The 12721-nt window shown below is 33.6% G+C and overlaps 1 pseudogene; it reads left to right on the forward strand.

The window, feature by feature from the left end:
- Nucleotides 1-435: 435 nt before the first annotated feature.
- LOC126876471 (5S ribosomal RNA) lies at nucleotides 436-553 on the forward strand (annotated as a pseudogene).
- Nucleotides 554-12721: the final 12168 nt, after the last annotated feature.

Consider the following 12721-nt stretch of genomic DNA (forward strand, 5'->3'; position numbering starts at 1 on the left):
CCCGACGCTACCGGGTTTTGCCTTTACGACTCAAGAAATAACCTTTGTGCTAACCAAGACTGGAGAACAGCCTTTGTGCGGATACACTCTGTTATCCACAGAACACCCCAAGCTCTTTTTCCTAAAAACGACTAAAGGAAATACATTTATACCCAAACGTAAAACAGCAATCAAAAATTTGGATATATTCGCATACGTTAACTCAAAATTCATTTACGTAGAAAAACTGTCAGAAGACAAATAACGGCACTCTATCAGGATATATTGACACTAAGATGCATCTCGGAAAAGAAAATAATAGAGAATGCATTCAGTCTAGCAACTATATTACCTGATGAATTTGCGTATGCAATAACCAAAACTCCAGGACACATGGCTTTGGTCGCAGGAGAAGCAGTACACATAGTTAAATGCATTCCAGTTCAAGTGAAAGTAGGCAATGCCCTGGCCGCGCTGAGTGCACTCGTTCCCGTTAGATCACGAAAGTTAAGCAGCGCCGGGCACGGATAGTACTTGGATGGGTGATCGCCTGGGATTCCGTGTGGCGTTGGCAGAGCGCGCTGGGCCCGCCGCGCCCCCCATGCGGTGGTTGATACGGATGCCAGCGCGAAGGTTCGTTTCTCAGAGGAGATTCCTGATCAAGTGTTGGAGGTTTTCCTACGCCACCATTCCTCAGATCAAGGGGGGGTACTTGTCCTGAAGTACTCTCATGGTGTTTAGATAGGTTTCGTGAAATGTATCCTGATGCTCCGTGTGTAGATTTTGACTTTACTTGGTAACAGTGCCTTATTTATTCATGTGTGTATATATGCCTAAATGTGTTCCCAGCGGGTGTTATTTTATTGGAGTGATTTTGTCTATATTCTTATATTTTATTTAATAAGATATGTTTTGTTTGTTGTTTTTCTCCCTTGCATTGACACGCGGTGAGTAGCGTCGGCTTCCGGATGACGGGTTGTGCATCTTGATTGTTGATTTGGTATATTATCATTACGTAGATTTTGATTACTATTTCCATGTGATTGTTGCCTCCGGTGTTTGATTTGATTTACTGTTATGAACATAGGTTTTGGTCATTTCAATATTAACGTTTAATGATGCATACGGAGGTATCTTCGTCAGAGGTTCCCATGCGGACTGTTCCAGTGCATATCTTGTTTTGTTTTCTTTTATTTAGTTTATTCTTTTTCGTTCATTTTTTATTCACTGCAAGTAGTATTTCAGCGCAAGAAGAAGAGGGGTTGTAACCAGCCACGAGAAACAAACCATGGATTAAAACCTTATAATAAATTATTAAACCCTTAACTACTCATGGTGAACGGATTAAGAAGAAATAATAAATGACAATTAATACAATACACAGTAGCAAAAATGTTAAAATCTGTTAACGAACAGTCACGAGAAAGGAAAACTGGATCGTAATCAGCTATCAACCCGTCCATGATTGACGAATTAGAAGGAATATATGAAACACTGAAAGATAAAGGCAATATCCCGAAAGGAAAATCCCATTGTGACGCACTGACAAAATGAATCAACAAAAACTTCATAATAAAGCGAGACATGTTAATAATAAAATATCTTTGTTCTGTTACACAGAATGGGCGTTGAATTTAACAATCAGAAGAACCAATTGTTATACCTTCCGGATGGAATCTTACCTACGGACTACCCGGATGCTTACGAGGAATTGTTATTCAGTTGTTGCGTCCATCTAATCCGCTCTGCTTACTAGTTCCAATATGTTTTTATTTGTCAAGACTGATTGGATCCGGAGGATCAAGAATTACACGAAGATACGCCAACACACTTGCTGTGTGGAGTACCGGAGCAAACTACAGCAAAGCATTGCCGAATGTGCGATATAGATATGTCACAGATACAACCCGCGACATCCAGTACTGAGTGTATAAACGCTTACATGGATCTTACCGAAACCGAAAAAAGTTTTCTGGCTTTTGGAAAGATAACTTGCCCCGTTGTCCCCCTAGATGACTACAATATCATTATCGACAACTTACACGGATAAATACATATACATATACATATTTATACATATACATACATATACATACATACATATACATATAATTGTAAATTACTATAGTAACGGGCCCAAGAAAGTAAGAATAAAAAAAAAAAAGAAAAACTAAAACAACAACTCAATTGAAAACGTAACAATAACAATTAAAATATTTTTTTCGTGGCAGCGGTGGGATGCGCTCCACAGAGGATTAAAGTTCTTACGGTTATTGATAAAATATAATAGAGAATATGGCAACTCCATTAGAATCATTGAACGAAGACATGTTCTTGACATTGTCAGAAAAACTAAGAGCATGTGATGCAAATTTTCGAGTAATGAGCCGACATGAGTACAAAAACCAATGAATTACAAGACGACATGCGTTCACTCAAAACAAAAAAGGAAATCGAGACACCCGTATCACTGCCGATAATTCCTCAGGTGACAATACCGACAGACGGTAGCCCCCAACCAATTAAGTTAAAAGACGCGATCGAGTCAGTACCAATATTCGACAGACATCGACCCTCAGTATTTCAATTTTTAAGAGCATACGAGCGCGCACGAAACATGATTCCGCGGCATCAGGAGCCTCAATTGGTAAAATTATTAATGAATAAGCTTCGCGGGTACGGGTACCTCGCCGTAGAGGACAGTCAGCTAAACAGTTTGGACGATTTCGGGAACAAATTAAAGGATATGTTCGGCCCAGGGAAATCCCTTAACGAATATAAGGGAGAATTAGGAACAATATTGGAACGACCGGGGGAAGACATACTAGACTATATAGATCGCGTCAGAAACCTTAGGTTAGCAATAATGGACGGAGAAAGATGTGATTACGGTATTATATCTCAGGATGTTCAAGACACAATAGATTGGGACACAAGGGAGGCCTTCGTTAAGGGACTCCCAAACGAGGTATATTTGTGAGTAAAAATAGCGGGATACCATTCTTTAGAAGAACTCGTATCGCCAAGCTGTTAAAGCAACGCGAGAATTAAAACGAGCAAACGACAGAACGCAATACCAACGTCCGACACCTCCGAACAATTACAATCGTAACAACGTTCGTCCCCCGAGCAATAGTAAAAACATCGGAAACAACCGCCAGGATCGAAGACCTATATCGCCGCCGCAAAATGGCCCAAACGCTCCGAGACAAAATGCGCTAACATGCAATTATTGCAAAAAAACCTGGGCATTTGATAAAAGATTGTTATACATTCAAAGCCAGAGTAGACGCTAGGATAATCGTACCCTATGCATCGGAACAATCGGGAAACCGGGCACGTCCTTCGGGAGAATGGGGCGAGCCACGAAGGAACGATATTCCGAATCGCCCGAGAGTACAGGCAGTAGCAAGAAAGCCGGCACCTACGCCAGTAAAACAAACACGAGCAGCGATCCCCGTAAAATCAACTACACGATCTACAACAAAAACCAGAGCGAATGTAAAGCCGGCTGTAAAACCAACGGAACCACCACCAAATACTGTGGGAAAACCTTCCTGCTGGATCAAAAAGAGAAGAAAATACGAGAAGAATTGACAAAAGAAAATCACCAAGGATCGGACTCAGATTTGGACTCTCCGGATTGTTTCAATAAAAATGAACGAAACTCCAAGTACTCCCACCGCTAGAATAGTCTCCCCAGATTTAAAAACTAAGACAAATTTACTATTAGACTCCGGATCAGAAATCAATATTGTTACGTTTTTGTTTGGTTCGTTTTGGTTGTGTTGCCGTTAATTTTTGAATTCAGATTAAATTGTAGTGTTGTCTGTTATTTAATGCGATTGACAATTAAACTCCACGTTTCGGGTGATCTGCTACGCGCAGGAGTACTGGCACGGGAGAGGATTAAAGTTGGTGAAAATAAATGTTCGCTTAATCCTATTATATTATTAGACAAATATTCTTCACAAAAAATGTTTATTCATATTCTAATTGGAAATTGTCGTTGAAATTTCAAATACTCGAAGTTACTCGAATCGTTCGCAATACGTTTTCACTCTTATTAATTACAAGATTTTAATTTGATAGATTTGCAATAATTTACAAATTGACAAATGCAAACACGTCGATTAACAAGACTAACAAGAACTGGGGAACTGAGGAACTCTGAACTAAGGAATTATCTCTCTCTCTTCTATGTCGCTACGCTTATTTATATGTCGGAGATGAAAGAACACCGGAGCCTTTGAAATTTTGGATAATCCCGCAACATTGTAACCTAGAGTCTACTATAGCTGTAATTGAACAATTGTAGTTATTCAATCCGATTGTAATTGTTCGAGAGCTGTGATAATGAGCTTGGGCTCGAGGCGACAGTCAATAGCCGAACGTAGCCGCGGTCACGGGATGAACGCTTTGTCTAACAAAGGCATGGAATAATTCTATAGCTCTCTTTAAAAAGGAAATAGTTGTAACACTCGACAGTAAACATTCCAACGGTCTCTGTCCCGTAGCTCGCCACACGCAGACCCTATTCTTCGAGTAAGATGATTGCCAGATGTCGATGCGTCTCCGCAGTACATGTTCAGCTAGCTCGAGGGCCCGTTATAAATCTTAAGGTTTAGTTAACTAAAGTCCTTCAAACAGACAAACAGTCTTTGTCCCAACTACGGGAAGATAGGGGAGACATATTTTTCAACGAGCGGCGTCTCCCACTAGCAACTTTCCCTCGAGGGCGGCTAGCATCTTTTTCTAACCACCGATATGGAGATTGACCAATTAGCAGCAACGCCAATTTCCCTTACTTTCTGAACGAAGGCTTTTCTCGACGAATCCGATGATCTCGTATCCTTAGACACACCCCATCATAATTTTTCCTCCGTGGCATCGTTGGGACGGAAAGGCATTCTCGTTCGCGATCTCACTGATGAAAGGAGTAACCCTTTACGACCAGTGAATATCACGCGTCCGACTTAGATTTTGTGAGTACGTTCATCTATCATCCCGTCGACCGCGGATTCGTTATTGAACCTAGGATCATTGTCATTAGTTTCTCGAGTATCTAACTACCACGGTTACTTGTCCGGTTCTATAATAATCGTATTTGCACTAGTCAATGTCTTCTCTATTGCATAACGACAACGTGTAACCCAAACGAAGATTCGTTTCACGCCCCTAACCCTAATTCTAATGAAAACCCGACATATATATGTATTAATAAATTGGTATGTTAAATTCAATTATTTTATTAACAATAAAATGCCTCTAATTTGGCTTCAATTTAAAATTTATTTTATTTAATTTATAAATTTAATTTATATGAGAAGTAAAATTTACTTTTAATTTCGACTTAAAGATTGATTTATTTTTATAAATCCTTATATAATTAAAACATTCAATTTAAATAATTACATGATCATTCTATTAATAAAGAAAAAATTAGCATAAAAAATAAAAAAATTATTAAAATAAATAAATATAGAAAATTTAATGTTTTAATATATGAAATTAAAGGGATTAGTAAAACAATTTCTACATCAAAAATTAGAAATGTTAATGAAATTAAATAAAATGGTAATGAAAATGGAATATTTATTTTTGTAATTGGATTAAATCCACATTCATAAGGTAAATTTTGTTCTATATTAAATTTTTTGTATATTGATAAAAATTTATTTAATAAAAAAATAATTATTAAAATTATAAAAATTAATAAATAATAAATTATATTAATTAAGTATATTAATTTAATATTAAATTTTTTAATTGGAAATTAAATGTAATTTTATTATACTATATATTTAAAATTTAATTTAATTTATGATGATGTAATAAAATATATAAATGAATAATCAAATTAGATCAACAAAATGTCAATATCAAATAGCAAATTCAAAATTAATACGATGAATTATTGAAAAATGATTTTTTATTATTCGGATTAAAGAATATAATAGAAATAATGTTCCAATAAGAACGTGAATACCATGAAATCCGGTAGATAAAAAAAAAATAGATCCAAAAATTCTATCATTAATACAGAAAAATGAATTATAATATTCAAAAATTTGTATAAAATTAAAATAAAATCCTAAAAAAATTGTTGATATTAATATTGAGATTCTTGATTTAAATTTATTATTAATTCAATGTATCCTACTATTATTATTAATTGGATATAGTACACTGCTATATAATATTGATAGTTCAAGAAAAGTATTAAAGCAGTGAAAATTATAGAGTTTTTAAGAAACAGGACGACAGAAGCAGGACAGAATCGCAACAGACGGACATTGCAAAAGTGTCTTTTGCTCCGCCTCCAAGGATTTGCACCCCCTCCCCCAAATGTTTTCAAAATTTCCTAAGGAATTATACCTGGCTTTATACCCGAGGAAATTTTATGACCGCATGAAAACATACTTCTTAGTTTCCTACTTTCTTTCATACTTCCCCATTCCTATTTTCGTAGTTAATAAGTTAAAATTAATTTTCTCTATGTATCTCAAATATTATTTATAAAAAATGAGAAAATTAAATATATAAAATATAATGATGTAAGTAATATATTTAAATTAGTATATGGGTATTCAAATATTTGTTTTCCTAACCAAGTAAGTATAATAAAAATATTAATAAATCATCAATAAAAAATTTTATTTATAAAATAAAATTTATTATTTTTTAAATTATTTAAATTAATTAATGGAATTAAATATAAAATAAAAATTGATATAAAAAGTATAATTACTCCTCCTAGTTTATTTGGAATTGTTCGTAGAATTGAATATGCAAATAAAAAATATCATTCAGGTTTAATATGAATTGGTGTAATTATTGGATTTGCTATTTTAAAATTATCTGGATCACCTAAGATGTAATGTATTTGTAAGTTAATTAATATAAATAAAATAAATGTTAAAATGATTGTAATTAATTCTTTAATTGAAAAATATGGATGAAAATTAATTTTATAAATATTTAGTTTTGAGTGTATTGGGTTTGATGATCCTGTAACATGAAGGATAATTAAATGTATAAATACTATTATTAAAATAATAAATGGTAAAATAAAATGAAATGAATAAAATCGGTTTAATGTATCATTATTAATTGAAAATCCACCTCAGATTCATTCAACTGTAAATTGTCCAATATATGGGATAGCTGAAATTAAATTAGTAATAACTATTGCTCCTCAAAAAGATATTTGACCTCATGGTAATACATATCCAAGAAATGCTGTTGCTATTGATAAAAATAAAATTGAAACTCCAATTGATTAAACTTGAAATAATTTAAATGAATAATAAAATATATTTCGTGCAATATGTAAATATATAATGAAAAAATAAAATGATGCTCCGTTTATATGAATTAATCGAATTAATCATCCTGAGTTTATATCTTTTATAATATTTGAAATTCTATTAAATGCAATATTGATATTTGGACAGTAATGTATTGATAAAAATAATCCTGAGATAATTTGAATTATTAAAAATATTCCAAGTATTGATCCAAAATTTCATAAGTAATTAATATTAATTGGTGTAGGTAAATTAATAAATAATATAGGTATGAAATTAATTATGAAATAATAATTGATTTAAAATATAAAAGATTTATTTTGATAATTTCAAGAGTAACAATATTAATTTCAGAAATTATAGCTAATTTTGAAATAGATTTTAAAAAAATTAGTGCTTTATCAACATTAAGACAATTAGGTTTTATAATGAGAATTTATTCTTTAGGAATAACAGATTTGACATTTTTACATTTATTTATTCATGCGTTTTTTAAATCTATAATATTTATATGTGTTGGAAGATTGATTCATTATATAAATGGTATTCAAAATTTTCGTTTTTATTCTGGTATATTTTTTTTTATATCCTATAAAAGGATTATTAATAATATTTTCATTAATAATATTATGTGGTTTTCCATTTTTAGTGGGATTTTATTCTAAAGATTTAATTGTTGAATATTATTTTTTAAGAATTAAAAGAACTTTTAGTATAGTAAATTTAATTTTTGGAACTATCTTTACTGTATCATATTCTTTTCGTTCAATATTTATAATAATAAGAAATAATTATATAATAAATTTAATATATTTAAGAGAAGATTGTATTATAATTAGAGTTATATCAATAATTTTAATAATAATATTAATTCTAAGAAAATTTATTTTTAATTTTTTTTTATCATTTAAATATTTAATTTATATTTATAAATATTTTGTATTTAAAATGATTTTATTAGGATTAATATTATCAGTATTAATATTGAATGTTAATTTTTTTAAAAAAAGAAAAATATTTATTAAAAGATATTTTATAATAGAATTTTTTTATAAGTTTATAATTAATCAATTAATAAATAAAATAATTTATTATGAATTTTATTTTGAAAAAGGTTTATTAGAAAAATTTATAGGAAAAATTATAAGATATATTTGTGATTTATTAGAAATAAATTTTATATTTAAAATTTCTTTTTTATTATTATTATATTTATATTTATTAATATTAATAATTTTAATTTAATTAAAATTATTATATATGTCGGAGCGGACATTAGAATTAGGGTTAGGGGCGTGAAACGAATCTTCGTTTGGGTTACACGTTGTCGTTATGCAATAGAGAAGACATTGACTAGTGCAAATACGATTATTATAGAACCGGACAAGTAACCGTGGTAGTTAGATACTCGAGAAACTAATGACAATGATCCTAGGTTCAATAACGAATCCGCGGTCGACGGGATGATAGATGAACGTACTCACAAAATCTAAGTCGGACGCGTGATATTCACTGGTCGTAAAGGGTTACTCCTTTCATCAGTGAGATCGCGAACGAGAATGCCTTTCCGTCCCAACGATGCCACGGAGGAAAAATTATGATGGGGTGTGTCTAAGGATACGAGATCATCGGATTCGTCGAGAAAAGCCTTCGCTCAGAAAGTAAGGGAAATTGACGTTGCTGCTAATTGGTCAATCTCCATATCGGCGGTTAGAAAAAGATGCTAGCCGCCCTCGAGGGAAAGTTGCTAGTGGGAGACCGCGCTCGTTGAAAAATATGTCTCCCCTATCTTCCCGTAGTTGGGACAAAGACTGTTTGTCTGTTTAAAGGACTTTAGTTAACTAAACCTTAAGATTTATAACGGGCCCTCGGGCTAGCCGAACATGTACTGCGGAGACGCATCGACATCTGGCAATCATCTTACTCGAAGAATAGGGTCTGCGTGTGGCGAACCACGGGACAGAAACCGTTGGAATGTTTACTGTCGCGTGTCGCCACGAATATTTCCTTTAAGGAGAGCTATAGAATTACTCCATACCTTTGCTAGGCAAAGCGTTCATCCCGTGACCGCGACTACGTTCGGCGACTGACTGTCGCCTCGAGCCCAAGCTCATTATCACGACTCTCGAACAAATACAATCGGATTCAATAACGACAATTGCTTAATTGCGGCTATGGTAAAATCTAAATTAAAGTATTAAGGTATTTTCCCAAAATTCCAATATACACAAGTGCAGCAAAAGAATAACGAGACCAGGAAAAAGTAAAGTACATGGACGCACAAAAGACGACGCACTAGATCTTTTTTTATTTATTGCTTTTTAAATAATTTCTGATGGACTTGCTTATGATATTCACATGATAGCTTAGAAATCGTCGAAAATTCTTCTAACTTAATTACGTTTCATTTCGTTGTAACAATCAGTTAAATATCAGATGTCCATCCAACAAAAGTTTTAATTCCAACTTTAATTTTCGTAAGAGAAGCAGTTATCTGTAGAGAGGGAAATCAAGAGAGTAAGGACAATAATGAAGTATAAGAATTTCATTTTATCGTTATATTGATGGGCGTTCTTGCAGACGCAATATCGCGGTGTAATCGTCAACAAGTAAGACTTTCATCTTGAATTTTAAAGAATTTTTAAGCAAATCGTCGCATCATTATTAAAGAAATTATCATATCATTCTTGAAGGAATCAATCAAATGTTTTTTTGTTTTATATTAGTTTATTGAATTATGCATGAACATAATAATAGAAATATAACAAAATGGATCATACCCAATTCAATAAAATAATATAAAACAGAAGTTGTTGTTCATATATTATCACCTTAAAAAACTAAAGAAACTTTTCGGACAACCTAATAATTCCTCTGCAATTTGTACACACAGTTCTGCCCGAGCAGCCGAGCTAAACGGGCGTGTGAAACAGTGCTTCAGTGAAAGTGCGGCAAGTGAGGAAAAGTAAGAGAATAACGACAACACCCAACGCCAAATGGTGGAAAATCCAAAATGCAACAACAAATACCGCCAATAAAAATAACAAGCAAAGGCAAAACATATTTCATAAACAAAGTTACAAATATAACAAATCCAAGTCAGTCACTAAACGAAGAACAGGAGTGCTCAGCTATGAATGAAATAGAAATGGAAACATTACAAAATAATGACGAGAATAAAATCAACAACGAAGTAACCCACCAGGATGAAAGATGGAAGGTCGCAATTTACAACAAAAAACGTAAAATAACACCAAACACAAACATTAGGAAAGCTATAGAAGCAGAAAAGCAACAACGGCTACAAGAAATCACTCTCCGAAACTCCTTCAGCGCACTGCCAGAAGAGAAAAAAACACACTCAGCCGAAAAACCAATAACCCACATCGCCAAACCACCATCAACTTACATAGAAGCCCAAATAGTAGACCCCCTCATTGAACTACTGAACAACACGGCAGGAAAAGAAAATTACAGTATAAAAGAATTAAAACTAGACCAGGTAAAAGTACAAACTAACACCCCAGAAACTTTTAGAAAAGTGACAAAAGCACGAAAAGAAAAAACGCCGTATATCACATTTACCAGCTCAAAACTGATAAAAGTTACAAAGCAGTAATCAGAGGATTACACCCAAAAACAAATACAAACAACATATGCGAGGAACTAGCCAAAATCGGACACCAGGTAAGAGCAATAAACAACATAACGAGATATGATACTAAACAACCATTACCGCTATTTCTAATAGAACTCGAACCTAAAAATAATAACAAAGAAATGTTTGAAATTAAAAAAGTTCTAAGCACAATAGTAACAGTGGAGCCACCTAGACATAAAAAAGACATACCGCAATGCATACGGTGCCAGCAATATGGACACACAAAAATTTACTGCAACAGAAATTCGGTGTGTGTCAAAAGTACCTAACAATAAACTGTCCATACATAGGAAAAATAAATGAAGTAAAATGCTACAACTGCAATGGAAACCACCCAGCCAGTTACAAAGGCTGTGTAGTTAGAAAACAACTGCAATGTAAACTGTCTCCGCCGCTTCGAAACAGAACACACAATAACATTCACGCGCAACAGGATAGCACAGAAACTGAAACAACACCAAATCTACAGCACGTAATGAACAATAACCACAGTAACATCAACACCGTTGGTAGCCGAAGCTACGCGCAAGTAGTCAACCAATCGCCACCCTTAGACAACCAAAATCAGAATAATAACAGCAACGACACTACACAAATCAAGGAACTGCTCAAACAATCCATCAAAAACATCGAAATGCTAACAAAAATGATAAGCGAACAAAACGCAGTTCTCAGACAGCAAACGCAACAAATAACAGTCATGTTACAACTTCTTACAAACATGCTAAGCAAAAAATAAAAACGGGCACGCTGAAAATAGTAGCCTGGAACTCAAACGGCCTACAACAATGGGCCCCAGAAATTAAAACATTCCTATATAGCAACAATATAGACATATTACTTGTTTCAGAAACACACTTCACTCCAAAAAGCTACATGAAAATACTTTACTACACCATATATGATACCGAACACCCCTCAGGTAATAATAAGAAACGATATCAAACATCACTTACACATCCAATTTAGAAAGGAATATACCCAAGCAACCACCGGTACAGTACAAACTAGCAGCAACCACTCCCATTTGCCAGCAATATATGTACCATCACGACACAAAATTACATCACAAATGTGGGAAGAGTACTTCCAACACTTAGATGACAAGTATATCGCAGCGGGAGACTACAATGTAAAGCACACGCTATGGGGATCAAGAACTACTACATCTCGAGGTAGAACCCTGAAAAAATACACTAGAAACAAGAATCTCAATATATTACCCACAGGAAGACAAACAGACTGGCCGACAGACCTCAGCAAAATATCTGACCTACTCGAGTTTGCAGTTACAAAGGGACTAAACGCAAATAAACTAAAAATAACACCCAGCCTCATTGCATACAGCCCAATTGCTTACAGAAACAAATTAATACTTTATAGCAATCCAGGGACACTATGCAACAGAACAACCAAATGGCAAATTTTTAAAGAAATAATCGAGAGCAAAACCAGTTGCAGCATCCCATTGGAAACACCCGAACACGTCGAACAGGCAGTAACACCATTGACAGAAACTATCCAAGAAGCATCATGGACAACCACTATACCTGAATCAACCAACAGACAAACAAAAATAATTCCGCCAGACATACTTGAAAACATTAGAGAAAAAAGAAAAGCGAAAGCAAAATTGCAAAAACATAGAACACTAGAAAACAAAAAACACCTAAACAAACTTGCAAAGGAAATAAAAAACAAAATAAAAGAGCACAACAATAACGAATTCACAAAATTCATAGAGACACTCTCTGCACACGAGAACTTCAAC

This window comes from Bombus huntii, unplaced genomic scaffold (genome assembly GCF_024542735.1).
Source record: "Bombus huntii isolate Logan2020A unplaced genomic scaffold, iyBomHunt1.1 ctg00000075.1, whole genome shotgun sequence".
In the NCBI taxonomy this organism is placed as follows: domain Eukaryota; kingdom Metazoa; phylum Arthropoda; class Insecta; order Hymenoptera; family Apidae; genus Bombus; species Bombus huntii.